At 40.7% G+C, this 24,457-nt stretch overlaps 1 pseudogene; it reads left to right on the top strand.

Annotated features, from left to right (window-relative positions):
- The first annotated feature begins 4,792 nt into the window (after positions 1–4,792).
- LOC127413618 (collagen alpha-1(IX) chain-like) overlaps positions 4,793–24,457 on the top strand; it is a 43,292-nt pseudogene continuing 23,627 nt past the window's right edge.

The raw sequence follows: 24,457 nt of genomic DNA, 5'->3' as shown, positions 1-24,457 counted from the left end.
CAATACATTTTCAGATGCCATTAGACTGCCAGGCACGTATGACTGAATTCTCAGTGTTTTCCATGTCCACTTCTCTCTGAACACACCAAATAAACACATCCCATAAAGTTTTGGTCATACAATGTTCACTGAAAAATGAGGAAAGTTCTGGCATACAACTAACCGTTCCAATTTCTGGCCAACATTTCGACCCAAAATCTGTTTTCGTCAGGTCAAACAAACTCATCCTTTTCCATTTTGAGTAGAAATGTTGTCAATAAACTGGAATGGTTAACAGTGCGCCAGCACCTTCCTCATTTTTCTATTAACATTATATTGAAACTGTGAACCTGCATCCTTTTTTCAGATGTGTGAATGTTACTTTCAGTGCTGGGTGGATTAATTGTGAATTGTAATATGGCACTGATTACAAATTACATGACAAAAATGCAACCAGTAATGTAATCTTGTAGATTAAATTTTTGGGATAATCTAATCTGATTAGTTTTGGATTACTTTCAACCTAATTCTATTTTATTTTATGGCACATGCATTTGAGTAGGATAAGTCAAAACACTGAGACATCAAGTTCATTTTAAATGCATAAAACAACAGCAACATTACAAACATTAATGACCATAAAATCAACAGCAACGACGTTGCTAGGTCAAAGCTTTGAACTATTGTGCACCCTGCAGGCAGGAAAATTAGAGATGGCATCCATTAGATCCTTTGAAGCAATTCAATTCAGTGTGTGAGCTGCTCACCATTGGTGTAGATTCATTCTTAAAAATTAAATTCTCTCTATAGATCCAGTGGTTAAATGCTGAGGTAGACCGCTCCATCTTCACCTGGCTGGCTAGTAGTAAGTATCAGTTCTGAGTGCAATATATTCAGCCCTGCCCCTCTCTTCTGAAAACACTCGAATACTTACTGAACGTATATCAGTGGTGTGCTGATTTAGAATGAAAAATGTAAAAGATTGAAAAAAGAGAATGATTAGGAAGATCAATAAATTATTAATAATTTACTGCCGTTGCCTTGCTAATTTGTAATCATGTAATCTATAAAAAGTAGCTGTAGTCAGATTACAAGTATTTTCAAATGTAATTTAATCAAATTACATAATCCAGATTACATGTAATATGTTTCTACCCAGCACTGGTTACTTCTAAATTCATCAAATGTTCTCAATCTGAGAAAATACTAATGGTGATCATAAATACATAGTTCATAAATACAGAATTCTTATACAGAATCTGCCATTAGCACAAGAAAATTGGATAGAACTTCAACTTATTCAATTATTATTATTTTTTTCAGACTGACAGTAGGTTTGGGTTTATGTTTGGGGTTGGGTTGGGTGGTTCAGTTTATAAAATATGCATTCCTCTTCACTGTATTACAGCCTGTACAGCTGAAAACAACTCGCTTCACAACTCGCTTTTGCGCCCCTCTGTGGAGTTCACGTGTGCCCATCCGCCCAACAACACTTACCACTTTGGCCACCGGAGGCAGTGTATTTTGGTAAGCGCAGATCGATTTTAGCTAAAGAAAAGTCAACCTACTGCTTGTGAAAATGTGTAAGTGCTTGGAAAGTGGGTCTTGAGTTTTAGAGATTTGTTTTAGTTGTTGTGAAAGGCTTTTTTCTTTAACCTATTTATATTAATTTTTTTACTGTATTGTTCATGTTATTGTTTCTGTAAAATGCAATTATAAATTCTGTTTTAATTACATGGCTCATACTATACCATGGATGTATAATATACATGCAGTGGTCTGGTTAATGGTTTAGGAGAATCGGTCAGAATGTGGCTTGCAGAATGTTTGCAGAGCTCTGCTAGTGCCTATCCGTGACATACTACATCTGTCTCCTAGCGGACTATCTAGACAGTGATTCACTGTCCACTGTAGACTTAACACAGATAGTTTGACTTTTTTTTTTTTTTTTTTTTAAGTGCCGATTATATTTCAAAGTTTAGGAGTGTGCAAAACATTTAGTGCTATGATTCTATTTTCTTGAAATGGTTTATTGCAATGAACACATAAATAGAGTCTACAAAAATGGCAAACAATGAAATAGAATCTGTGTCTGAAGGCTGCCTACATAGTAAGCATTTTGGGACCTCAGCCATAGAATATCAACAAAACTACATTAAGCCATGATTAAGGTTAAGGTTCCAAAACATTACTGCCCCCCTGAAATAAACATAAATGCATAAACATGAATAAAAACTACCCCAAGTGTCAACAATTGACGGAAGAATGATTCTTTCAAGCATGTGGAGATTAGTGTTTACATAGGATAATGTGAAAGAGTGATGAAGGCCTCTTGGGCCCAAGGGTGGAGTGGAGCTCATGGGTTAGATTTTCTTCTAAGCAGGTTCTGGAAATGAGGTTTTGGGCTGAAGTCAATGCTGGGACCAGACATGATGCTTTAAAATTGCCTTTATGATCACTGTGGAAACAAGCAAAGATCAATCTGCAGGAAGTTGCTTCTCAAGACTATGTAAGTGAATTTTATATGTTTACAGCTCATACAATAGTATTATGAATTGCTATTTAATTAATCTGAAATGATCATGCGGGCTATTGTTGAAGGTGGCACATCAAACTCTGTGTTAAACTATTATTTAGCATTTGCTATGTACAGGTGCATCTCAATAAATTAGAATGTCATGGAAAAGTTCATTTATTTCAGTAATTCAACTCAAATTGTAAAACTCATGTATTAAATAAATTCAATGCACACAGACTGAAGTAGTTTAAGTCTTTGGTTCTTTTAATTGTGATGATTTTGGCTCACATTTAACAAAAACCCACCAATTCACTATTTCAAAAAATTAGAATATTGTGACATGCCAATCAGCTAATCAACTCAAAACACCTGCAAAGGTTTCCTGAGCCTTCAAAATGGTCTGTCAGTTTGGTTCACTAGGCTACACAATCATGGGGAAGACTGCTGATCTCACAGTTGTCCAGAAGACAATCATTGACACCCTTCACAAGGAGGGTAAGCCACAAACATTCATTGCCAAAGAAGCTGGCTGTTCACAGAGTGCTGTATCCAAGCATGTTAACAGAAAGTTGAGTGGAAGGAAAAAGTATGGAAGAAAAAGATGCACAACCGACCGAGAGAACCGCAGCCTTATGAGAATTGTCAAGCAAAATCGATACAAGAATTTGGGTGAACTTCACAAGGAATGGACTGAGGCTGGGGTCAAGGCATCAAGAGCCACCACACACAGACATGTCAAGGAATTTGGCTACAGTTGTCGTATTCCTCTTATTAAGCCACTCCTGAACCACAGACAACGTCAGAGGCGTCTTACCTGGGCTAAGGAGAAGAAGAACTGGACTGTTGCCCAGTGGTCCAAAGTCCTCTTTTCAGATGAGAGCAAGTTTTGTATTTCATTTGGAAACCAAGGTCCTAGAGTCTGGAGGAAGGGTGGAGAAGCTCATAGCCCAAGTTTCTTGAAGTCCAGTGTTAAGTTTCCACAGTCTGTGATGATTTGGGGTGCAATGTCATCTGCTGGTGTTGGTCCATTGTGTTTTTTGAAAACCAAAGTCACTGCACCCGTTTACCAAGAAAGTTTGGAGGACTTCATGCTTCCTTCTGCTGACCAGCTTTTTAAAGATGCTGATTTCATTTTCCAGCAGGATTTGGCACCTGCCCGCACTGCCAAAAGCACCAAAAGTTGGTTAAATGACCATGGTGTTGGTGTGCTTGACTGGCCAGCAAACTCACCAGACCTGAACCCCATAGAGAATCTATGGGGTATTGTCAAGAGGAAAATGAGAAACAAGAGACCAAAAAAATGCAGATGAGCTGAAGGCCACTGTCAAAGAAACCTGGGCTTCCATACCACCTCGGCAGTGCCACAAACTGATCACCTTCATGCCACGCTGAATTGAGGCAGTAATTAAAGCAAAAGGAGCCCCTACCAAGTATTGAGTACACATACAGTAAATGAACATACTTTCCAGAAGGCCAACAATTCACTAAAAATGTTTTTTTTTATTAGTCTTATGATGTATTCTAATTTTTTGAGATAGTGAATTGGTGGGTTTTTGTTAAATGTGAGCCAAAATCATCACAATTAAAAGAACCAAAGACTTAAACTACTTCAGTCTGTGTGCATTGAATTTATTTAATACACGAGTTTCACAATTTGAGTTGAATTACTGAAATAAATGAACTTTTCCACGACATTCTAATTTATTGAGATGCACCTGTACATACAGTTTACCTGGATTCATGGAACAGTTGAAATCAAATTCAAGCTTTACTGTATTGCAAGCATGTTTTAGGTAATTAATAAGTTGGTAAAAATTAGTCTCAAAGCATTTAACCCTGTTGATTTTTTTAATATTTCAAAGTCTGCAAAATCAGAAACATTAACCTTAAAAATAGGGTTCATTTTTGTTTTCAAGAAATAAAGAAATTTTGCTTGCACTTATGCAATTACCCCCTTCATATTTCAAATGTATTTAGAATTTAAATATCAATTGCAAGTTTATGGAAATATCAGCAAATTTTGCTAGTGTCATATGCTGTTAACATTTTATTTTTAAATGTGTTAAATTAGTTTAATCATTTAATTAAATTGTTTCAAGTACATTTTCAGTTTCATGAAATATAGTTGGTTGTTGCACATTTATATAACTCCAGAGTTTGCATTTGAATTATACATGTGCCACACTATAGTTTCTCCGTTGTTTGTTACATTTAACTTACTGTAGTTTTTTGTCCCTTTGCAGGCACATTTAGATCCTGACAGTCGAGATTCACACAAATCCAGCTGTGAACAAAATGCTGGTTATCACAGTACTCCTGGTTGTCTTTGGCTGTGTCACATGCCAGGAATCTCCAAGCATCCAACAATGGACCACACAGTTAAGTGTCAGGCTGGTAAATGAAATGACCCATAGATTTTTGAAGATTCTCAGATTCTTGTGAAAGCATTGGATTAAGCCAAATCACATGCAGCCAGGTATCAGGTGCACCAGAGTGACGTTAATATTCTATGAAAGTTTATTTGTTCCACCTTTGACCAGCAGAGGGAAGCAAGGACCTTTTAAGTCATTTCTGCCCAGGATATCATCATCATGGTGCAGTAGGGCTACTGGATGAAGTTTAAATTCTGTCATGGCTGTTTAAAATATTTTTGGTAGAAAATGATTTGTCAGTCCGATTCCATATCCAGATTCCAAATACATGCTCATTTTTTTCCTGTGGGTTTCCTTTTCTTTTCTTTGCATAACACTGGAGCATAAAACATTATATAAACTTTAAACGTGAAGTCATTGCAGAGTTTTGTTGTTGTAATGTTGTTGTATAATTCCTACAGTACTTTGCTGGAAATGAAATCTCTAAATTAAGTGGCTGAAATAAGTCCATAAAATCTTGAAAACTCATCATAGACAAATCATAGAAATCTTGGCTTCTACAGAAGCACTATTCTTTAAAAACTAAATCACCAAAGTTGTATTTACACCAATTCAATTAGATTTTCTCCCAGGAAGTCTATAATACCTGGAGAGAGCTATCCTTTGATTTTCCCATTCATCTCAATAGCAGCTGCTCGGCTGGCGATATATATATTTCATTTCGATGTACAATATATATATATATTGTTGTGCGCAAAAGTTAGCATACCCTTGGAGAATTGGTAATATATGTACCATTTTTAAAGAAAACATGAGTGAGCAGTCAAAACACAACAAAACATGGCAACAAAGAAAAAAATGAAATGACCCCTATTCAAAAGTCTGCATACCCTTAGTTCCCTATCTGTCACTCACTCGACGTTGTGTCGATGTAGTGACACTAGGGGTCACTCTTGGGAACCCGAGACACCTCTGGTCTTTGACAAAAGGCCAATGAAAATTGGCGAGTGGTGTTTGCATGTCACTCCCCTGGACATACGGGTATAAAAGGAGCTGGTATGCAACCACTCATTCAGATATTCTCTTCGGAGCCGAACGGTCATGCTCACTGAGCTGAATTCCCACGACTGTTCATTCACCTCTGCTGGATCTGACGGCGCATTTCAGCAGCTTCTCCCTCCTCTGCACTGGTGCACTCCAGAGAATGCCCCTGGGCGCTTCGGCAGAAATAAGAGTATATTTCTCTAAAAGAGTATATTTCTCTAAAAGAGCGGCACACACGGAACGTCTTTTTAAAGACGCGTCTTTTTAAAGATGCCTTTTCCAGTTGTGTGTTATTCCTGGTTGCGCTCGTTATCTCTTGCCTTCTCACGGTCATGATCACTGTCTGTCGTGTCTGGGCACTGCTCACGTGGAGACAGCGTTCGTGGATGGTCATGTACTCATTGCGAGGACATGACCATGGCAACGATGTGGTCGCGGCTCGCCTTCGTAAGAAAGCAAGCCACCCCAGAGGCTCCCCGCCTCGGTCCTTTTACCCACTGGTATGAGGCCAGCTTGGCTAGTACTGGGGGCGATTTGGGGACCCCAATGGGACCGCCTCCGCCGGGTATCCCCCCGTGGTCCTCCCATTCCCCAGCACGCTCGTCTGCCCCGATAGGGCTTCCGGATGAGTCCGCCGGCTCGTCTCACGGTGAATTCGACCTCTTATTCAGAGCCCGCGAAAGTGATGAGCTCTCGAGCGCAGCATCAGAGAGCGGGATCGTCCAGTCGGACGCGGAAGCCTCAGCTGGGCTCCTTCCTTCGGGGACGATTGCCTAGTCACAGGCTGACACGGAGATGATGACATGCTTTCCCGGGCAGCTGCGAGCGTCGGCTAGAGTGGAACCCTCCCCTCTTCCCTGAACCCTCGTGGCTCGATGATTGCCGCTCAAAGCCACGCCCCGCCCCGTTCCTTTCTTCCCGGAAGTGCATGAAGAGCTGACAAGGTCGTGGGAGGCACTTTTTTACTGCCCGGTCCCGATCTTTTCAGCTTCCCCGCCCTCACTACCCTCGATGGTGGGGCGGCCAAGGGCTATTCGACAATCCCCCGGTGGATAAAGGCGCTCGCGGTGCACCTATGCCCGCAGAGCGCCGCCACCTGGTGCGGGTGCCCAAAGCCCGCGATTGGCATGGCACCGCGGGACACATCGCGTGGTCATCACGCTGGTCTGTCACCAGCTTTTCTGCCCTTGGACTGATCTCTCGTTTCTACGGGCAGGTGTTCCCCTAGAACTGGTCTCCAGGCACGTCATGGTCACGACGGACACCTCCAAAACGGGCTGGGGTGCTGTTTGCAATGGGCACAGAGCTGCCGGCTTGTGGACGGGCCCGCGACTGCATTGGCACATCAACTGCCTCGAGTTGTTGACAATTCTGCTCGCCCTGCGGAGGTTTCGGCCGTTGATCCAGGGCAAGCACGTGTTCGGTAGACAACACGGCAATGGTAGCATATGACAACCGCCAAGGCGGTCTGCGCTCTCATTGTATGTCACAACTCGCCCGCCGTCTCCTCCTCTGGAGTCAGCAGCACTTCAAGTCACTGTGAGCCACTCACATCCCGGGCAACCTCAACACTACAGTGGATGCACTGTCATGACAGGTTACCCTCAGGGGAGAGTGGAGACTCCACCCTCTGGTGGTCCAGCAGATTTGGAGTCGATTCGGACAGGTACAGGTGCACCTGTTCGCCTCCCAAGAATCCTCCCCACTGCCCACTCTGGTACGCCCTGACCGAGGCCCCCCTCGGCATTAACGCGTTGCACACAGCTGACTCCCTGGCATGCGCAAATATGCGTTTCCCCCAGTTAGGCTACTTGCACAGACCCTGTGCAAGGTCAGGGAGGACGAGGAGCAGGTCGTCCTGGTAGCACCCTACTGGCCCACCCAGACGTGGTTCTCGGACCTCACGCTCCTCGCGACAGCCCCCCCCGGCGAATTCCCCTGAGGAAGGACCTTCTTTCTCAGGGATGGGGCACCATCTGGCACCCGTGACCAGACCTCTAGAATCTCCATGTCTGACCCCTGGACGGGACGCAGACTGCGGTGGTAGACATGATCACTCAGGCTAGGGCCCCCTCTATGAGGCGCCCGTATGCCTTTAAGTGGCGTCTGTTTGCTAAGTGGTGTTCTTCCCGACGGGAAGACCCCCAGAGATGCACAGTTGGATCAGTGCTTTCCTTCCTGCAGGAGAGGTTGGAAGAAAGGCTGTCCCCTTCCACCTTGAAGGTGTACATGGCCGCCAGAACAGCACACCATGATGCAGTCGACGGTAAGTCCTTAGGGAAGCACGACCTGATCATCAGGTTCCTAAGAGGCACCAGGAGGCTGAATTCCCCCAGACTGTGCCTCGTTCCCTCAATGGACCTCTCTGTAGTTCTTCAGGGTCTACAGAGAGCCCCCTTTGAGCCTTTGCAGTCAGCCGAGCTTAAGGCACTCTCCTTGAAGACTGCCCTCCTGACTGCACTCACAGAGGGTAGGAGACCTGCAAGCATTCTCTGTCAGCGAAACGTGCCTGGAGTTCGGTCTCCGGCTACTCTCACATGATCCTGAGACCCCGACCAGGCTATGTGCCCAAGGTTCCCATGACCCCTTTTAGGGACCAGGTGGTGAACCAGCAAGCGCTGCCCCAGGAGGAGGCAGACCCAGCCCTGTCGTTGCTGTGTCCGGTGCGTGCTTTACGCATCTATTTGGATCGCACGCAGAGCTTTAGGATCTCTGAGCAGCTCTTTGTCTGCTTTGGTGCACAGCGGAAAGGAAGTGCTGTCTCCAAGCAGAGGATCGCCCACTGGCTCATTGATGCCATAACTATGGCATATCACGCCCAGGACATGCCGCCCCCGGTAGGGCTATGAGCCCATTCTACCAGGGGTGTAGCGGCCTCCTGGAACCTGGCCAGGGGTGCCTCTCTAACAGACATTTGCAGAGCAGCAGGCTGGGCAAAACCCAACACCTTTGCAAGGTTCTAGAACCTCCGGGTGGAACCGGTTTCGTCCCAGGTAATGGCACGCAATACAAGTGGATAAGCCCGGGATAGCCGGCCGGGTGTATTGCTTGCACATAGTTCCTTCTACCTCCTTTTGAGCTGAAGACATGCACCATTAATTCCCAGTAGTGTTTACAAAATTTGTTCCCTGGTTGACTTCCTCCGAGCCCAGTGGCAGTTGAGTGTTTGGAGAGACTCGCTGCTGTCCCAGTACACGTGCTAACTAAGAGTCTTGTTCTGGGGTAGGTGCTCCGCATGTGGCAGTTCCCTGTAAGGCTAACCTCATGCAATATATATCTTCCGCTAATTCGTTTCCCTGTTGGCAAACTGCGTCTTCCTTGGGCAGAGCCCCTCTGCCCCAGTCTCCATGTTTGTAGTAACTCATCCCCTGTTGAGTAGGATCTACCTTGAAGACACTCCACATGGCTGGAAAGATCATGTGACTTTTTTTCCACTTAAATATCCCCCCCCTCTTTGGGCGAGGTGTGGTCTCCGCGGTGTCTTCCCCTTGGGAGGGACACCCCCCGACTAGACCTGGTGGCACAGTCAGATAATCCACCTTCTTTTTTAGGGAGTGGAAAAAAAGAAGGGGAAAAGAGGCCACGACTGGGTTAGCCTGTCTCTATCTTTTGGGTAGTCGACTTGTCCCCAAAGGGCCGTTCGACACTCATAACTATGTTGGGGGAGGTTACGTGTTGACCTGGTGTGCTGGCTATGAGGCATACAGTAGTCTGCCCACCACACACCGACAGTTCACGTAACAAAGTTCAGCCAGTTGTGGCGTTTCGTATAGGGACCCCTACTGTCACTACATCGACACAACATCGAGTGAGTGACAGATAGGGAACGTCATGGTTACTTGTGTAACCTCCATTCCCTGATGGAGGGAACGAGACTTTGTGTCCCTCCTGCCACAACGCTGAACTACCCGCTGAAATGTCCGGACCTTATATCGGCTCCTCAGCATAAAACCTGAATGAGTGGTTGCATACCAGCTCCTTTTATACCCGTATGTCTGGGGTAGTGGCATGCAAACACCACTCGCCAATTTTCATTGGCCTTTTATCACAGATCAGAGGTGTCTCGGGCTCCCAAGAGTGACCCCTAGTGTCACTACATCGACACAACGTCTCGTTCCCTCCATCAGGGAACGGAGGTTACACAAGTAACCATGACATTCTTAATACTGTGTATTGCCCCCTTTAGCATCAATGACAGCAGGCAGTCTTTTGTAATAGTTGTCTATGAGGCCCCAAATTCTTGCAGGTGGTATAGCTGCCCATTTGTCTTGGCAAAATATCTCCAGGTCATGCAAAGTCTTTGGTCGTCTTGCATAAACCGCATGTTTGAGATCTCCCCAGAGTGGCTCGATGATATTAAGGTCAGGAGACTGTGATGGCCACTCTAGAACCTTCACCTTTTTCTGCTGTAACCACTGGAAGGTCAATTTGTCCTTGTTCTTAGGGTCACTGTCATGCTGGAAAGTCCAAGAGCGTCCCATGCACAGCTTTCATGCAGAAGAATGCAAATTGTCTGCCAGTATTTTCTGATAACATGCTGCAGTCATCTTGCCATCAATTTTCACAAGATTCCCTGTGCCTTTAGAGCTCACACGCCCCCAAAACATCAGTGAGCCACCACCATGCTTCACAGTGGGGATGGTATTCTTTTCACTATAAGCCTTGTTGACCCCTCTCCAAACATAACGCTTATGGTTGTGACCATAAAGCTCTATTTTGGTCTCGTCACTCCAAATTACAGTGTGCCAGAAGCTGTAAGGCATGTCAAGGTGTTGTCGGGCATATTGTAACTAGGCTTTTTTGTGGCATTGGCGCAGTAAAGGCTTCTTTCTCGCAACACCTTGCCAGGGTATGCAATGTACTTTTGAAATGTATTCCACTACAGATTACATAATACATGTTGTAAAATTTAATTTGTAATGTATTCCATTAGATTTCTCAAGGTCAGTAATGTATTCTAAATACTTTGGATTACTTCTTCAGCACTGGAAGATTTTTTTCACTTGTTTTGACAATAAAAACTCTGCCAGTACAGTAAGACAAAATACACATGTTAAAAATACATTCTCTGAAAAACCTAAATATCTTATGTAGTGTTGTTTCTAAAACAAGATAAATCAAATAGATCTTGTTTTAAGGATTTTTAGATATTTTTACAGGAAAACAATACAAAAATTATTATCAAGAATATGATTTTTGCCCTAATATCAAAGGTCTTAATAGAAAAAAAGAAATTATAATCCAACGTGAATTTTCTTGATAAAAAAATATGATCGTGCCTGGTAACGTGCATGTAAAATGGCTAGAGATAGCATTTTTTTCTTCTGCTCCAAACTTACTTCAAAGTTACTTCTCTGTCTGCTGGTATGAATTTAACACATCATAAGAAAGTGTTTCACTGCTGTTCAAATGCACTTTGGATTGCATCATTTATATGGATAAATGTTTTCCATCTGAAAGGAATAAATATTAAATGAAACAAATGACAATAAAATGCAAAGTAATCTCTTCAGTAATCAAAATACTAATTGAATGTAACTGTATTCTAAATACCAATGATTTAAATTGTAACTGTAGTGGAATACAGTTACTTATATTTTGTATTTTAAATACGTAATCCCGTTACATGTATTTCTTTACTCCCCAACTATACAAATATATATATATATATATATATACAGGGCCAGTACACACACACACTATACACACACACACACTACCGGTCAAAAGTTTTGAAACACTTACTCATTCTTTATTATAATTTTAATTCACATTTTAGAATAATAGTAAAGTCATTAAAACTATGGAATAATATATATATAGAACTATGGGAATTATGTTGTGACTAAACAAAATTCAAAATAAATCAAAACTGTGTTATATTTTAGCATCTTCAAAGTAGTCACCCTTTGCCTAGAATTTGCAGAAATGTACTCTTGACATTTTCTCAACCAACTTCTTGAGGTATCACCCTGGGATGCTTTTTAAACAGTATTGAAGGAGTTCCCATCTATGTTGGGCACTTATTGGCTGCTTTTCTTTATTATTTCGTCCAAGTCACCAATTTCAAAAACGTTTTTTTTTTTTTAACAGATTTTGCTGTTAACAGATTTTGCTGTTTCGGAAGGAAATTGGTACTTTAATTCACCAAAGTGTCATTCAACTGATCACAAGTATAGTTAGGACATTACTGATGTGAAAAACAGCATCATCACTATTTGAAAAAAGTCATTTTTGATCAAATCTAGACAGACCCCATTTCCAGCAGCCATCACTCAACACCTTATCCTTGAGTAATCATGCTAAATTGCTAATTTGGTGCTAGAAAATCACTTGCCATTATATCAAACACAGTTGAAAGCTATTTTGTTCGTTAAATGAAGCTTAACATTGTCTTTGAGTTTGTTTTTGAGTTGCCACAGTATGCAATAGACTGGCATGTTTTAAAGTCAATATTAGGTCAAAAATGGCAAAAAAAAAAGAAAAAAAAAAGAAACAGCTTTCTCTAGAAACTCGTCAGTCAGTCATTGTTTTGAGGAATGAAAGCTATACATTGCTTGAAATTGCCAAAAAACGGAAGATTTCATACAAAGGTGTACACTACAGTCTTCAAAGACAAAAGACAACTAGCTCTAACAAGGACAGAAAGAGATGTGGAAGGCCTAGATACAACTTAACAAGAGGATAAGTACATCAGAGTCTCCAGTTTGAGAAATAGATGCCTCACATGTCCTCAGCTGACAGCTTCATTGAATTCTACCCACTCAACACCAGTTTCATGTACAACAGTAAAGAGAAGACTCAGGGGTGCAGGCCTTATGGGAAGAATTGCAAAGAAAAAGCCACTTTTGAAACAGAAGAACAAAAAGAAAAGGTTAGAGTGGGCAAATAAACACAGACATTGAACAACAGATAATTGGAAAAGAGTGTTATGGATCTTAACCCCACTGAGCTTTTGTGGGAGCAGTTAGACTGTAAGGTGCGTGAGAAGTGCCCGACAAGACAGCCACATCTATGGCAAGTGCTACAGGAAGTGTGGGGTGAAATGTCACCTGAGTATCTGGACAGACTGACAGTTAGAATGCCAAGGATCTGCAAAGCTGTCATTGCTGCACGGAGAGGATTTTTTGATGAGAACTCTTTGAAGTAGTTTAAGAAGTTCTGAACATTTCTTTCAAATTGTAAGAGTATAATTTCACGTTATTAATGTCCTGACTATACATTGTGATCAGTTGAATGCCACTTTGGTGAATAAAAGTACCAATTTCTTTCCATAAGAGCTAAATCTGTACATTATTCCAAACTTTTGGCCACCAGTGTATATATTTAATATTGTATATGTATATATTATATTTTTAAATCTGTGTGTTTTTACTGTTGCAGGAAAGATAGTAGATGGTATATTTCAACATTTTAAAGAAGCCCTCGAGTGTGACAAATCCTGCCTGTTGCAGAGTCAGAAAAAAATGTGCATACTCAAAGCCTAGTGTGAATGCGCCTTAACATCTCTTGAGTTCCACAGAAGAAATAAAGAAAGTCATACAAGTTTGGAACAACATGAGAGTAAATAAAAGAGGACAAAAATTTCATTTTTAGGTGAACTATAACTTTAAAAGCCAAAACATCTGAAAAAACATCTACTACTGTATAGATATAATGAAATATTAGCGATTTATAGGTTGCTTAAAAAAAAAAAAAACATTTTTAGACTATCACAGCTGCTTTTGAATGACTTCAAAAATAGTTTTGACATCCACCAGCAGGGGCTAACTGCTAAAGCTAACCATTAAAAACTTGACTCCTTGCTTGATGTTTTTCCTTTGCAAATCTTTTTTTATTTTTTATTTTAAATAACAGATAGTTACGCTGTAAAGAGTGAGACCAGTTTCCCATCTATAAAATAACATTTTCAATAGCACTGTTCAACAATAATTTTGTACTTTCTGATTGTATGCGTCACAATAATATTGTCTATTTTTAGCTTATGACCTGTTAGAAGAGTTCCGCTTGTCTAAGTCGAGAGGAGTGAGAAGGGTCGATGGGTCCGAACCTGACTCGGTAGCATATCGCATTAACCCCTCCCTGCACCTCAAGAAGAGCATGAGGTATTTATTTCATCCGACTCACTTTTCCACTCAATCTGCTTTTACACTGAGTGTAATCACACTCGCCAAACAATATCTCTCATTTCCTGCTGATGATTCTTCCACTGGTGTAATCTGGGCCTTTATTTTCATGTTATCATGCAATATATCCTCACACATTTCCTCTGTATAATCCTCAGCTGTATGTAGGGCACAATTACAAAGAGCTTACCGTCCTTAAACAACATGATCATTGTTATTGAAATTGAATTATTCAAATGTATGCATTATATTAGGGGTCTTCAACCTTTTTTAAGGACAAGGAACCCTAGGTGGAAAGAGACATAGCAGGGACCCTTTTACATATACCATAATGTTTTGCATTTCAAGACTTGTTTAAATGGAACTTTACTGACTAGTAATAGCAAGTAGTAGTTCATGACTGTGACTCTACTAACAGAAGGACAACAAAACATTTGGTTGTACTTTAACTTCTTAACTTTAGCTTTGGTTAAAGTTAATTGAAGTGTTTTTTTTCTTTAACACATATTTCATGTTTTCTTTCAAAAAAATTGTTTTGAGATCCAAGAATAATTGGTGAACCACCTACAGTACTGCCACAGACCCCCGTTGAAGACCCCTGTATAATATTAACATCAGCAGCTGTGTGTTTGTGTCTGCACTGGTTATTGCATGTGTTGGGTCTTTCTTTTTGTGTATGTGGCCAACATTGCCGTCCACAACTACCTCCCACCAACATCCCCTACTTGACCAAAGAGAAATAAAACAACCAGCAAATGTGATCAATAACATCAAAAGAGACAGCGAGTTAAAGCTGTGGAACCATGCTGAGCATAAATTAATAGTGTTCTTGGAATGATTAACGGCTAATTTTAACAAACTGACTCTCCTTAAAATCAAACAGGAGCAGAAAATCAAACTGGAAACTATTGGAGATCATATGGTTTAGATTAATGTACAACTTCACATTAAAAAAACATGTTAAACCAAAAAGAATTATGGGGGACTGGGTAGCTCAGCGAGTATTGATGCTGACTACCACCCCTGGAGTCACGAGTTAGAATCCAGGGCATGCTGAGTGACTCCAGCCAGGTCTCCTAAGCAACCAAATTGGCCCGGTTGCTAGGGAGGGTAGAGTCACATGGGGTAACTTCCTCGTGGTCGCTGTAATGTGTGGTTCTCGCTCTTGGTGGGGTGCGTGGTGAGTTGTGTGTGGATGCCGCAGAGAATAGCGTGGGCCTCCACATGCACTACATCTCCGTGGTAACGTGCTCAACATGCCACGTGATAAGATGTGCGGATTGACGGTCTGAGACACGGAGGCAACTGAGAGTCACTACGCCACCATGAGGACTTAGAGCGCATTGGGAATTGGGCATTCCAAACTGGTGAGAAAAGGGGAGAAATTTGTTTTAAAAATAAAATACAATAAAAAAAGTATCAAAACATACCCCAGTTTTACCAAGTTTTAGACATGGTACTGAAGTAGTACCATTGTAAAAATACTTTTAAGTTACCTTGGATTACCATATAAAGACCATTCAATATCAAGGTAATACCATCTGATACCATTGTTGTACCTAGATCACATGGCCTGAGAAAAATAAAACTTTGTTGGTACCCTGCCCTTCTCCAGGTCCAAAGAGGAGAATATACCATATACCTTAGTGGGACCACAGGGCCCAGGACAACATTTCCCAGTTGCCTCACCATGACAACAGCCCTATTGTAATTGTAACATGGTACTTACAAAATACTTTAATGGAAGGCTTCCACTTTTCATTATTGCCATATTAATGAAAAAATGGCATGCTGTATTTTACTACGATGGTTGTATATTTATAACTGTATTACAAGATTAGTATCTCCACCACTCAAATACCCCTTCTATTCATTTCTCTTTTCCTTGTGAACTACACATACACTCCATTCCATCCACCACTCCATCAATCCATTCACCCACCCACCTATCCATCCATCCATCCATACACTCTTCTCTCTATCATCCATCCACCACTGCATGCATCCATCCACCCATCCATTCCTCAATCAATCCATCCATCCACCGCTCCATGAATCCATTCATCCAACACAACATTAATTAATCTATGTATCATCCACTCTAACATTCATCCACTTCTCTACCCATCCTACCATCCATCCATTCATCCACCACTACATGAATCCATCCATTCCTCCATCCACCCATCCATCCACCCCTCCATCCACCCCTCCATCCATTCATCCACTGCTACATGAATCCATCCACTCCTCCATCCACCCATCCATCCACGCCTCCATCTACCGCTCTATGAATCCATCCATCCATCCATCCAGTGATGTCTACCCAGATGGTCTACCCTCAGACTACTCCATCATCACCACCTTCAAAGTGACCAAAGATGCAGCTAAAACATCCTGGAATCTGTGGCAGGTCAGCAACCCTGAAGGCCAGGATCAGGTGGGCCTGCGCTTTCAGGGTGACACTCAAACCCTGGACTTCTTCTACACCAGTCCTCAAGGCACTCAGATGCTGCGAACCTTCCAGAGAGTGGAAAAACTCTTTGATGGTGAGTGGCACAAGCTAGCACTAAGCGTGAAGGGACAGCAGGTGAAGTTGTTGGTGGACTGTGAGGAGGTCAGCGTGGAGCCACTGGATGAGCCACAGCCAGTCATCCGGCGAGGGTTTACCTCCATTGTCAAGAGGGCTGTGGGTGACAGCTCTGTCTCGGTAAGTACCAGGGACGGACTTGGGTATAGCTGTACCGTTTTTGGGTCAACTATTCCTTTTAACTCCCTGTGAAACCAGCATAGACCTACACTATTTTTTTTAAAGTCCAATGACATCCTTCACCGCTGTTAAGTTATAATAATAATAATAATTAATAATTCCTTACATTTATATAGCGCTTTTCTAGGCACTCAAAGTGCTTTACATTGTGGGGGGGGGACCTCCTCAACCACCACCAGCGTGCAGCATCCACCTGGATGATGCAACGGCAGCCATAGTGTGCCAGAACACTCACTACACACCAGCTATTGTTGGAGAGGAGAGTACAGTGATGTAACCAATTCATATGTATAGAAGATTATTAGGTAGCCATAATGGATTGAGGCCAATGAGCAAATTTGGCCAGGACACCTATGTTACAGCCCTATTATTTTTTTCAAGAAATGCCTTGGGATTTTTAATGACCACAGAGAGTCAGTACCTAGGTTTTACTTCTTATCTGAAAGACAGTGCCTTTTTACAGTATAGTGTCCCTGTTACTATACTGGGGCATTAGGACCCACACAGGCTGCAGGGAGTCCAGCAGCAACCATAGTTTTCCCCAGGAGGTCTATCATCCAGGTACTAGCCAGCTTCAGTGGGTAACCAGGTGAGAGCTGCAGGGTGATATGCTGCTGGTCTAAAATGGTGTCATGGTGTGTATAGTAGTTCAGCTTCCAAAGCATAATATTTTGAAGGAGGTAGTCTGGTTGGCCTGATAGAGAAAGAGTGCATGTTTATGTGAACCTACATACACACACTTCTGTGCTGGCACAGGTGGATCTGCAAAAGATGGAGGTCTCCTGTGATGCTGACCAGGCATATTCTGAAGGCTGTTGTGAACTATCCAGTGTGGTGAGTCAGCCTCCCTGCCCTTCTGCATGAGCTTTCAGTTGACCTCAGCCTGTTCTCACTGATTTGTTCCACAACAGTGTGGAGGATATGCTGAGATTGGTTTAACTGCCAGCAGGGGAAGAGCCATCTGTAAATGTGTACACAGACAGCTGGGTGCCCAGGGACGTCCAGGACCCAAGGTATAGCTACAACCACCCTGCACATTATTCTTTGTTGTCTCTTTGTGGGTCATTTCTGTTATGCAGTACCTTTTGAGCTCTGCACAAACAAATATGAATATGCTTGTGCTGTAATTTAAAGAGGTATTTCAATGAAAGAAATATGACCTTGTCATGCTCATACACTTAATTAATAACAACTTGATTGTTTTGCATAATGGCAAGAAAATCCTAACAGGATGCCTAACAGTTTGGACGTGCAGAGTTAGCCATTGCTCAATGAGGGATTGAGAGTTAGTTTACATTAGTGGGTGAACTTTGATATTATTATTATTATTTGTATATATTATCATCTGATCATACATTAAATCCATTGCTAATCCTTGCTAATGTTTGTGCTGTTGTTTTCCCACCAAAAATGATGTCACTTCCTTTCCCACCAAGGATGATGTCATTTGGAAACTGGCTTTTGTTGGTTAAAATGAATACAGGAAAGGCTAACAAGATAGACAGTGATATTTCATTTTTGATTATTGAAAGAAGAAAGAAAAAAGAAAGGGAATGCATTTCTTAATAATTAATAGTGCATGGTGCCCACAGACATGGCAAAAAAGGCAAAATCCACTAAAACCGAAGTAGAGAAATGATTTCCAATTCACCTCAATGTTTGCTTGTGATAACATGTTAACCAACCAAATCTTGACCCTTTGATCTGAACAAATGGATCATATTTAATTCCTTGCAAAATTACAGTGCAGACAGTCAGTACTAAAGACTGAATTTGAAAATTAAAACATTTCTATCTTTAAAAATTGTGAGATTAATATTTTATCCAGTATATTAAAACACTTATTGATGGGGGCATGGTACACACATACAGTGTTAATTTTTACACACTTTATTGTTTTAGTCATTGTGTCCTTTAAATTTAGTAAATTTTTTGTCATGTTATATTCATTCATTTTAATCAGTTTTACTCTGACTAAAATGGCATATAATTTTAGTCAACGAAAATAACATTTTAATTGATGATAATGTACAAAATTACAAAAACATGTATCAAACTGACCAAAGTTAATCAAATATTCAAACATTTAGAAAAATGTCTATATTAATTTAAACACTATTCATGTGTTTTTGCCAGTTTAGGACTGTTTCTCAATTTGCATTCTTATGTTCTTGTGGACTCTTGTGGTTCAACTTCATCCACCACAGAAAAAAAAAAAAAAAAATAGATATGAGGTTGTTGAATTTACATATCGCAGCATATCTCAAAACTCTGTCCTCTACGACCTCCTGTCTTTCTGAGTTTTTTCTTTAAAGGTAACTAGGCAAGACCAATGTTGTGACGAAATCTGACTTCCCCTGCCCAGATTCTTACTCATTGATCCCTATCCCTAAAGCCCACCCCTACACCAGCCTCTAACCATAACCAAACTAGGGAGTCAGAAATCGGCACAACATCAGTCTTCACAAGAACGCAAGTCCATACTTTGCATTTGAGAAACCACGTATGTCAGGTATTGCATGGTGTGTAGTGCGTTTTTATGAACACAGTGTTGATTCTGCCCATTGACTAATCCTCTTATCTGTCTGCCAGTTAAACCCATATTTGACACCCAACACTTATCTTTGTTCTAACAAAAAATCTAGAGTTCTGGCAAACTTGCTGCAATTTTGCCACTCATTATTTTCACATGCCCATGAGTGGCAAATCTGCGGCAAGTTTGCAGTCAGTTTGCGGCAATTCTAGTTTTTTTTTAAGGGAATTGCATCAAATGTCTTCCTTACTTCTACAAGTATAGGAAACTTTTTTCATGATGTTACATGGATTCTTTTGACAAATACCATCATAAAACACAATAGCAGAGGGGGAAAGGTGCTTATTATGGCTATGGCTAACATGCCAGCATTAGCGTTAGCGCCGTGACTGCAAATTGAAAACATTACAAATTGCACATTTTCTACTGCACACATCTTTTAATCATCATTGAGGTGAGCTTCTTTTACTAATAAAATGTGGATTCAGTTCTTAGAATAATGAAGAAAGCATAATATAGTATATACATCCTGAAGCAAATGACAGATTTAATTATGCAGATAATAAACCTATAAAAAACGCTTGTGAAATATAAACAAACCACATATTTTTGCAATCATCTATTTATTCACGACATGTCTTATTAGTCAAAACTTTATTTTACACTTTATACCAAGTTTATAAGGATACCATCTTAATATGGTATGCAGAAGTCCTGTCATGTGGCCTGTGATGTAATAACCACTTTTTTAAAGTCCATATTTGTATCATATCTTGCACGGCAGCAGCCTGTCTTCCTGGGTGAACAAAACACACACCATATGATACTATTAGAGTGCTGTAGTGCTTCAGATTGCATAAATTGGTGGAAAATGAACATTAATCACATTACTGTTTAAAGAAATAAAGTAAACTTCTGAAAATCATAATTTATCTATATGTGCACACTTTTGGACTGAAAGATCTAATGGTTGTTTAGTAAAGCCATCAACTGACAAGTATATTGAATCTTACACAACTGGAGATGTTTTTGGCAAATTATTTCATGATATAGTATGCATGATACAAATGATGTTCATTCCTTACATAAATTATGGAAGTATGTTTGCTTTAACATTTTGATCATGAAAGAGCTTTCAGCTATCAAGCACTGATTATTTTCACATGCAGATGAGCTTGTGATTCAGCACAAATGTTTGCCAGAAGTTTGCAGCTCTTTACAGGTAGTGATGAATCTGCAGCAAACCTTTGGCAACAATGGACAATTTTCTGCAAATCTCATTTGCATGTGAAAATTATCAGTGGTGAATTTGTGGCAAATTTGCCATAAACTTTTGATTTTTGTAAGGGGTGTCTTTTTTTTCTCTTAGTTATTGTTGGCAATAAAAAATAAAATAAAAAAAGCCCTTTTTCAATTAACATTTTTGTCAGAAATTACGTATGTTGATGAGATTAACACTGACTGCATTCTAGGAATGACTCTCATCACAAACTCACTGTGCATTGCAATCTCTTTTCCACAGGGTCACAGTGGTCTGCCAGGGAATACGGGATATCCAGGCAGAGTGGGCAACTGGGTAAGAGTTCTGTCTCAAATCTCTCACCATAGTGTGGGCCTCTGCTGTGTTTGATTGGGCAAACTACAAGCAACAGTCACTGGTCATTAAGGTTTTAATAAGGGGGCATTAAGGGCCTTTGGACAAACATGAAGTTTGAATTGAAAGCAAGCAAAGAGGATTGAAAGACAAGACAGAGGAGAGAGAAAAGGAGAGGGAATTAACCTGGAATAGTTCCTGCCTGGGAAGTGAAGTTGTGGAAAATGGCAATCGGCGCATTACTGAAGATGGAAACAAAGCTGAGAGTCAGGACTCACTCTGAGAGCATGGTAAACACTGAGGCTTCTCTCATTCGGCGAGAGGAAACAATTTTATTTACTGACAGCAGGAGCAATCACTGTCAATGACTGGCAGTTACTGCACTAGGTAAACTAAAGGCCATTATAAGTGAGGACTGTACTAGTAAAAGGGCATTATAAGCATTATGTGTGTACTTAAGCGATAATTATGTGGTATTTGAAAGATAATTAAGAATATATCAAACATAACATAAGAATCACAGTGTTTATGTAGTTTACCTGGTACGGCATGCCGCAAGCAGCTGCAAGGTCAAGGGCTTCATTCCCAGGGAATGTACAAACTAACATATATTTTAAATGCTCTGTAAATCACAACCTGGTCTCATAGAATCCCATTACTATAGCAACATTTTTATTCTATATCTAAAAAAGCATGCGAGTCAAGATGTCATTTGAAAGTGACAGCACTATAAAATGACATGGTTGTATTAGCAATTGCGTTTTTTTATCTCACATTTGCTTTTTATGACACTATAGGTTAGGTTTAAATCAAAGGTTTAGGGTAGGGAGGTCAGTTTTGTTGATTTCAAACTCAGTAGAACATTCACCTTAAAAACCTCATCTGTTTGGGGGAGAATTTTACTCGCTTTTAGCGCCACACAGTGGTCATTTCACCTCAGGAGCTGCCACAATACGTGTAAGGAGCAATGCAATGTTTTGCAAAATTATTACCACAGTCACGTAATTTTCATGAGATAAAGCTGGTAATTTGCTTCAGAAAAGTGTTTGCCAATTGTTTATACAGGATAAGAAATTGTATTACAAAATACCTCTAATGTGTGCAGATATAAAAAATAAAAAATAAGATTATTGGAAAAGTCTAACTTCTTGATCCCTTGAATGAACTGGAATTGCTTAACCATCTTTGCTTTTGTGGGAAGCTTTCTATGTGCTTGTCTTAGGCTTTGTTCAGACAGACAGCAAAAAAATGTTCCTTCCCGACCTCCGCCCCCGCTTCCACTTAGCTTTTGTAGTCTGAAAGACAAAAACCTGTTTCAAACCACACCCAAATGTGGATTGAAATCTGATTAAAATTAGATTTTTTGGAATTGTGTTTCAATCTGAATGGTCAGATCAGATTTCAAGTCAGTTTTTTGACTGTAATGTCATGAACAAATAGTATACAGTGAAATGGTCATACAGTGCTGAAACATTTACCGCTGTGTCTGAATGAACTCTTTTACTCTCACATGTGGCATTCATGATGTATTGAATGGTGAATGAGCGAACGAGCTAAGGGTTTCGGACACAACATATTCATGAATGTGTAAAATTAATTTGTTCAAGGGTTGGATTTCATAACACTACCTTCTCCTAGACTGGACACGAAATATACACTCTACAAAAAAAAAACAAAAAAACAATGTGGCTATCGTAAAAAAACCAACACATACTATCATGGTTCTTTGATATACTGATATGTTACAAAATGACCTGCCATATTTATGGTCCACCAATTTACATCAAAGTACTGTAAAGCATAGCAGTACAACACTACCTTTTTGTTAGTGATTACTACTGTAGAAACTATAGATGATATGCTGTAATATTATTAGCAATGTTCCACCATACTCAACGTGACTAAATGTTTTAAGCTCTTTGCAGAATCTTTATATTTACTGTACACCCGTTTGCGTTTGAGTTGCAGTGGTATAAATAAACAAATGGAAAAATCAGTTGTGGCATCTGACTCCAAGTCTCTGAGATGAACTCAAAGGAAGCAAAGCCATTAGAGTCCAAACTGGCCCTGCAAATATACAGGACAATGTCTCCTGATCAACTTAATTAAAGGACATGGCATAATGCATCAGGATCCAATTACTTGATTCTTTCCACCCCAGAGTTATGACTAATTTACTTCTTTGATCCGAGTCCAGCTCTCTGTGGCGTACTGGAATAATATATTAAAAGTCAACCCCAACAGCATGCAACACAGTGAACATGTGCACTTCTAAAAATTAACTGTGGAGATGCTCATACACTTCCACTATCACCCAGTTTTATCTGTCCAAAAATGCATGTGTTCTTATTCTTGCCGTCCACATTATCACTCCTACATTTTTCCAGCCAGATGTATATGGCCATACCTTTGATAATGCAGTACTGTATGAATGTTGTAGGACTGGAATGTCTGACTGATGGATTGTGCAGCAGAGAGGCAAGGTTGTGTTTACTGCCGCCCTGCTGGGGGCTACTAAGTGCACTTCCTGCCCCGTAGAGACACTGTTCATCTGCTGCTGTGTGAGGTCTCTTTGTACGGGGAAGATTTTGTAAAATTCCAGGACAATTATTATTTAATTACTTATTTTTAAACATGACTCACAATCGTATTTTATCAAACTACACAATGATGACTCTAAGACATTATAGATATTACAGTTTCATTTTCTGTTAATGCATGATTTTCTGTAAAGCAGCTTTGAAACGATGTATGTTGTGAAAGGTGCTATACAAATAAAAATGACTTTACTTGACTCTTTAATGTCTTCTGCAAGCTCCTATTCCCATAGGTTAGTCCACAAATTGCACAGGGAGGGAGGGAGTTTAAGGGAGTTTCTTTCTAACTGTGTTAAGAGACTCATTGTTTAATAAAGACTAGCCCCCCAAGCAATTGGTGCCCGCAGAACTCAGCATAAAGCTCTGCAGTTTACATATTTAAAATCCTAGACATACCCCGCCACTTCCATGTTTGGTTCTTAATTATTTTTTGGCAAATATGATGTTTCAGCTACCAATGAGGGGGCGTTCAAAGTGACGGAGATTTTCAGCAACAAAGCGACCAGAAGTCTTTTAATTTCAATGAGAGTTGACGATTTGAAGTGACATGAGTGGAACAAGCACTGTTAAGGTTGCCAACTTTTTGCTGCATGAATACGGGATGCTTTTCAATGTGGGATGTGGGTTCCCCTTGAGCGTTTCACTGTCCAAATGATGGGGTCCCCCTTGAGGGTTTTACTGCTTCAAAATGGGACAGTAGGCATCCCATACAGGACGTCTTCATTTGGGACAAATCATGGGATGTCCCGGATATTGCAGGACAGTTGGCAACCCTTACCACTGGTGATGTGACAAAGTTGAGCAGAGATCAGCTTTATACAAGTGCAAGTGAGCAGTGGCTCAATGAGATAACCAACTACCAATTGGATTTCAGACAGTTATCCACCTGATACAGTTGGAGGCTGTAAGAAGGGCATTGAATGT

This window comes from Myxocyprinus asiaticus, chromosome 23, assembly GCF_019703515.2.
Source record: "Myxocyprinus asiaticus isolate MX2 ecotype Aquarium Trade chromosome 23, UBuf_Myxa_2, whole genome shotgun sequence".
Classification (NCBI taxonomy): Eukaryota; Metazoa; Chordata; class Actinopteri; order Cypriniformes; family Catostomidae; genus Myxocyprinus; species Myxocyprinus asiaticus.
Note: the sequence above shows the minus strand (reverse complement) of the source record. Positions and strands in the feature narration are given on the sequence as shown.